This window comes from Giraffa tippelskirchi, chromosome 7 (assembly GCF_054371585.1).
Source record: "Giraffa tippelskirchi isolate mGirTip1 chromosome 7, T2T-mGirTip1v1.2.pri, whole genome shotgun sequence".
NCBI lineage: Eukaryota > Metazoa > Chordata > Mammalia > Artiodactyla > Giraffidae > Giraffa > Giraffa tippelskirchi.
In genome coordinates, this window is record NC_137281.1 from 45,542,809 (window position 1) to 45,549,287 (window position 6,479).

General features: G+C 41.1%; 1 long non-coding RNA gene across 1 annotated transcript in view; it reads left to right on the top strand.

The window, feature by feature from the left end:
• Nucleotides 1-6,479, top strand: part of LOC145513014 (uncharacterized) — a 68,924-nt gene that overhangs the window by 41,794 nt on the left and 20,651 nt on the right. The window lies entirely within an intron of this gene.

Consider the following 6,479-nt stretch of genomic DNA (forward strand, 5'->3'; position numbering starts at 1 on the left):
GAAGATGAAAGAATTGGGGCTTATGAAAATCTTTGTTTGAAAATATCTAACAATCTGAAGACTTGTTCTGTCAGTTTTTCCCAAAGCACAGAGTGCTCTGATTTCTGCTTCATTTCTGATTTCTACCCTTAACTCCTTTCAGAGGATGTTGAAGGTCAGTAGCTGCAGTGGCTCCTGATTTAATCTTTGTAGAGGCAGACAGTAAGTGCCAGTTCCCAGCTGGCAGGGCTCCTTCATGTCAGTAAATTTGACCATTGGTTTGGGGGCATTTTATGATCATTTTGTCCCAGGATGCTAGGAATGCTCATTCCCAGATCTAGTGAAGATTTTTCTGATAGATCACTTAATATGCTGTTACTGGACTTCGTCATGAAAGTAGTAAAAGTTCTGGACCATAGCTTCCTTACTAGTAGTCTCTTATAGTCCAGGAAAATATTCCATCCTGTTGCTTCTTCCCATATTTAGAGTTACATAATTATGATCTTTGATCTCATATGGAACTATATATATCATCATTTTATTAGAGACTCAGTTACACATTTGGTAATATGAGAGACAACAATTTTGTAAAATAGGCACTATAGAAAGCCATATAGCTAGCAGTAATAGTAACTTCACAAGTAAGAATTTAAGAACTTTTATTAGGTGTAGCCCAGTATATACCTAGGTTATCTGACTTAATCTGTTAAATGACTATAGCCAGTGTTAATCTGGTTGTTGATCATGGTGCATCTGATCTTTACCTAAAGATTGATTATGAAGTTAGGTTTCAGAAACAAACTTAAGAGTGCCCTTTATTAACTCAGTTAAATCGTATAACAGTATAACAGCAAAGGACTAGCTGGGAAGTGAGTCTTGGTAAACACAGACCTTATTAACAAAACTAGAATTTAATATTTGGGCTTTCCAGGTGGCACTAGTTGTAAGGAACCTGCCTGACAATGCAGGAGATTTAAGAGATGCGGGTTCAATCCCTGGGGTCGGGAAGATCCCTAGGAGGAGGGCATGGCAACCCACTCCAGTACTCCTGCCTGGAGAATCCCATGGACGGAGGAGTCTGGCAGGCTACAGTCCACAGGGTTGCAAAGAGTCAGACACAGCTGAAATGACTTAGTACAGCACACAGAATTTAATATTTAGTGAAACTTTTTAAAAAAATTATTCCCATTTTTATTAAACATAGCCAAGACTAATTTGTTTTTTAAATAAGTTTGATCCATTGACTATAGATGTCATAAACCTGTCATCAGATTTTATCTAAGTGGATTTTTTTCTTCTAGAGGTCCCCAGTATACTTTGAGATTCCTATTTATATCAGGAGACAGTCTTTTTATTTACCTGATAAGGCTGTTCAGAATCCAAGTGTCTCCAGTTACTGGAGGGACAAGGCAGAGAGGAAAGATAAATGTTTATTTTACCCACAGGTAGAAATTACCAAATTGTTTTGAACCATAAGTAGCTTGAGGAGGAAGAAGCTCTTCTCCTTAAGATTCAGTTCAGTTCAGTCGCTCAGTCATGTCCGACTCTTTGCGACCCCATGTACCACAGCACGCCAGGCCTCCCTGTCCATCACCAACTCCCTAAGTCCACCCAAACCCATGTCCATCGAGTCGGTGATGCCATCCAACCATCTCATCCTCTGTCGTCCCCTTCTCCTCCTGCCCTCAATCTTTCCCAGCATCAGGGTCTTTTCCAATGAGTCAGCTCTTTGCATCAGGTGGCCAAAGTATTGGAGTTTCAGCTTCAACATCAGTCCTTCCAATGAACACCCAGGACTGATCTCAGCCTAGAGGTGAGTCTGAGTCTCGAGATGTACCTGAGCCCATTCTTAGAATGGGGGTACTGAGAATTCACTGGCCACAGAAGGCATCCCAACTGTCTCAATGAACACTCTGTGTGAGACAAGGCACCGTGTGGCTAATGGCACAAATGGCCAGCCATCCCAACAATCACGTCCAACAGTGAGAGGTAACCCCTGAGCATGTGATGTGGCTAGACACAAGCCTAGGCACAAACTGTGTGAAAATGCACCTGGTAGCTAGGGCAGGAAATGACAGTAAAGAATTTCCTGAAACCAACCATGGTTCACTGTTTAGCGATTCCCTGAAATGTGAAAGGCACCCTTTGGGATGATTCAGAGGCAGCTCCTAGGCTCTTGTAAATTAATCTGGACCATGGGAGGATAAGAAAGACAGAAGACAGGCTGAAGAATCTGCCTTGCAGTCCTGCCAGCAAGGTGGTGGCCTGAAGAATGGGCTCAGTGTTTTGCTTGAACTAGTATGTGCCTGACATGGTGCATGGAAGTTCTCTTGCTGGGGCCAGACACTTCTGATGGCCTGGTGTGGTCTATGACCCCCTTTTCCTGTCATTGGAGTCTTCAAGCGGCAGGTGCCCTAATGGCTTTTAAGTGCCTGAGCTGTGTCTGCACAATTTTAATTGGCCTGGCCCTCAGCTTAAAGGAGGAGGAGGAGAAAGAGGAAAAGAGAGCCCTTGCCCACTTGGGTGGCAACTACTGGCCCAAAGTGGGCAGTGGAGACTTTGAAACATGCCAGAGAGTACCCCTGGCCAGAGTTCCTCAGTTGCTTCCACAGACACTTACCTGTTCATGGAGGGTTTGAGAAAAAAGAAAAGAAAGAAGAAAGGCGAGAGTGGGGGAGAGCCTCCTAAAATTCCATGTACGGGCCACCAAATGTTGAGGCATTCCAAGTGTGGGTTGGAAAAGAATTTCCAGACAGAACATTTCAGAAGGAAGTGAGTTTATTAAGAGTGGGGAGCAGAGATAACAAAGGTGCTGTGACCTCCTGACAGACCAGGGAGAGTCGACAGTTTCTGTGGGTTAGTAGCCAGTTTTTATAGTCTCAAGACAAAATTCTGGCTGGAAGGGTGGCATTAGGTAATTGGTTAGGGCACTATAGGGCGACTACAGGGGTGTCCATCTTTGCCTAATTTGGAATCAGGAAGCCTGCTGATGATGATCATGGGGGCTTTTGGCAATGGTTACAAAGGGGCTCAGTCAGATTTGGAGGTGACCTTCATTCTAGGCTCCACTTCTGTGGTCTTGGTACAACACCTTGCACCTATGGCCTTGGGGCGGGACTCAACACGTACCATAAAACAGCAGTAAGTCTTTGTGACATTAGGTTAGGCCATGGTTTCTTCACTATGACACCAAAAGCACAAGTGACAAAACAAAAATAAATTAGACTATATATAAATTTAAAACTTTTTTTTTGCTGATATGAAGAAAGTAAAAAAACAATTCACAGAATTGGAAGAGCTATATGCAAATCACATATCTGATGAAAGACTTGTATTCAGAATATATAAAGAACTCTTGAACCTCAGTAATAAAAAAATAACCTAGTTTTAAAAATTGGCATAAGATTTGAATAGAATTTGTCTAGAGAAGATATGGTGGCACTAGTGGTAAAGAACCCACCTGCCAGTGCAGGAGACATAATGAGATGAGGGTTTGATCCCTGGGTTGGGAAGATCCTATGGAGGAGGGCATGGCAACCCATTGCAGTATTCTTGCCTGGAGAATCCCATGGACAGAGGAGCCTAGTGGCCTTCAGTCAGTACAGTCATACAGAGTCAGACATGACCGAAGCGCTTTAGCACAAACGGAGAGAAGATATTCAGTTCAGTTCAGTTGCTCAGTCATGTCTGACTTTTTGTGACCCCATAGACTGCAGCACGCCAGGTTTCCCTGGAGCTTACTCAAACTCATCCATTGAGTCGGTGATGCCATCCAACCATCTCATCCTCTGTCATCCCCTTCTCCTCCAACCTTCAATCTTTCCCAGCATCAGGGTCTTTTCCAGTGAGTCAGTTCTTCACATCAGGTGGCCTAAGTACTGGAGTTTCAGCTTCAACATCAGTCCTTCCAATGAATATTCAGGACTGATTATCTTGAGGATGGACTGGTTGGATCTTCTTGCAGTCCAAGGGACTCACAAGAGTCTTCTCCAACACCACAGTTCAAAAGCATCAATTCTGCGGCGCTCAGCTTTCTTCACCGTCCAACTCTCACATCCATACATGACCACTGGAAAAACCATTGCCTTGACTAGACGGACTTTTGTTGGCAAAGTAATGTCTCTGCTTGTAAATATACTGTCCACGTTGATCATAACCTTCCTTCCAAGGAGTAAGCATCTTTTAATTTCATGGCTGCAATCACCATCAGCAGTGATTTTGGAGCCCAAAAAAATAAAGTCTGACACTGTTGCCACTGTTTCCCCATCTATTTCCCATGAAGTGATGGGACCAGATGCCATGATCTTAGTTTTCTGAACGTTGAGCTTTAAGCCAACTTTTTCACTCTCCTCTTTCACTTTCATCAAGAGGCTCTTTAGTTCTTCTTCACTTTCTGCCATAAGGGTGGTGTCATCTGCATATCTGAGATTATTGATATTTCTCCCAGCAATCTTGATTCCAGCTTGTGTTTCTTCCAGCCCAGCATTTCTCATGATGTACTTTGCATATAAATTAAATAAGCAGGGTGACAATATACAGCCTTGACATACTCCTTTTCCTATTTGGAACCAGTCTGTTGTTCCATGTCCAGTTCTAACTGTTGCTTCCTGACCTGCATACAGGTTTCTCAAGAGACAGGTCAGATGGTCTGGTATTCCCATCTCTTTCAGAATTTTCCCCAGTTTATTGTGATCCACACAGTCAAAGGCTTTGGCATAGTCAATAAAGCAGAAATAGATGTTTTTCTGGAACTCTCTTGCTCTTTCGATGATCCAGCGGATGTTGGCAATTTGATCTCTGGTTCCTCTGCCTTTTCTAAAACCAGCTTGAACATCTGGAAGTTTATTTATTTATTTATCAGTTTATTTAATCCCGTATAATTAATTTTTGTTCTATTGTCCTTGCCTGATGATTGAGGATGATAGTGACTGATAGTTTTAAGAAGTTTGTGAAGTTTTTGTTAAGCCTTATATGATTTGTCCGATGAAGTGGGTGCCTTGATCACTGGAGACTGTAGAATGTATACCCAAGTGGAAGTCACACTTTTAACCATTTTTTCCTCCATTGTTAGAGCATCAACCCTGCAGCGAGGAAAGGCTTTATCCCATCAAATAACAGTGAAGTTTGTCAGGGAAGCAAAATACAAACGGCCATCTTGGATTTCCTACAGCCCTGACTGTTTGATTTACAGCATTGTTTATCCACTTTAAATTCCCTGATTTATGAGTAGATGAAGGGTTAATTTTTGTATAAGCAGAATGAGCTTTGCCTATGTGTGCCGTAGTCCTCACAGATCATTGTGAAATAATATTTATTTTATCAATAAGTTTTAAACAGTAAGTTTTCAAAACAAATATAAATCACTTCAAGGTAAAGAAATGTATACAGTCTGTTATCAAAAGCTGCCTTCCAAGAAAACTTTGTTCTTTTAACAGGGAGAGAAAACCAAATTCCAGTTTGGTACCAGCTTATATTCACTGTGAAACAACAGTTATTCACTTAGCCAAAGTAACAATAAAAGATTCCAAAGGCAGTTTAATGCCTTAGAAACTTGTACCGTGCAGAAAACTCTCCTCTCTGGGTCCATCTTCCACAAACCTTTTCTTTTTTCACTTTCTGCTGCTAAGTCGCTTCAGTCGTGTCCGACTCTGTGCGACCCCATAGACAGCAGCCCACCAGACTCCGCCATCCCTGGGATTCTCCAGGCAAGAATACTGGAGTGGGCTGCCATTTCCTTCTCCACTTTCTGTGTTCATCACTTTATTTGCCCATTCAAAGAACAGCCACCTGTAAGTGTAGACTTACTTCCTTTTCCCTTGACAAAATGTAGTTCCATTCCTTATTACTTTCTTACTGAAAACATGCATCCTATTTTCCTTAAGCAACCATGAACAGTACTTTATATTGCCATTCTGTAGATTGGCAAGCATTAATTACCCAAAGCTGTTATCTCATTTTCTTTTCTTACAAGTTTCTTTATAGCAAGTTATTTTTCTTGTTGACAAATCTGCAATAGATATATTCAGAGTTTAGTTTATTTAAACCTAGGCATAATGAAATTATTACACTTAATGTTGAACCTTAAGACATATCTATATTGATTAGATCAATAAACAAACATTTATACCAGGTATTAAATTTAATATTGAATATTTCCCAGTTCACATGAACCTGAAATTCATTTAATTTCTCATATATTTAGAATTGTTTGTTTGTAAGTGCTTCTTTAGACCAATTAAATTAGAGCTCATTTACAAATGAACCTCAGCAATATTATACAAAGACAAAGACACACACTGAGACATACATATATATCCAAACAGAGATCTCACAATTTTCTGTTTGATGTTTAAAATGTCTCTTTGACCTTTTTTTTTCTTGGCTTGAAGTTCTACTGATATGCCCAAAGCTGAAGTTTCAGGCAGAGTGGGCAGTGTATCTCAAGGACATGATAAGAGTTAACTTCATGCTTTTTCCTAGGCATGTTGCTGTTTCCTGAG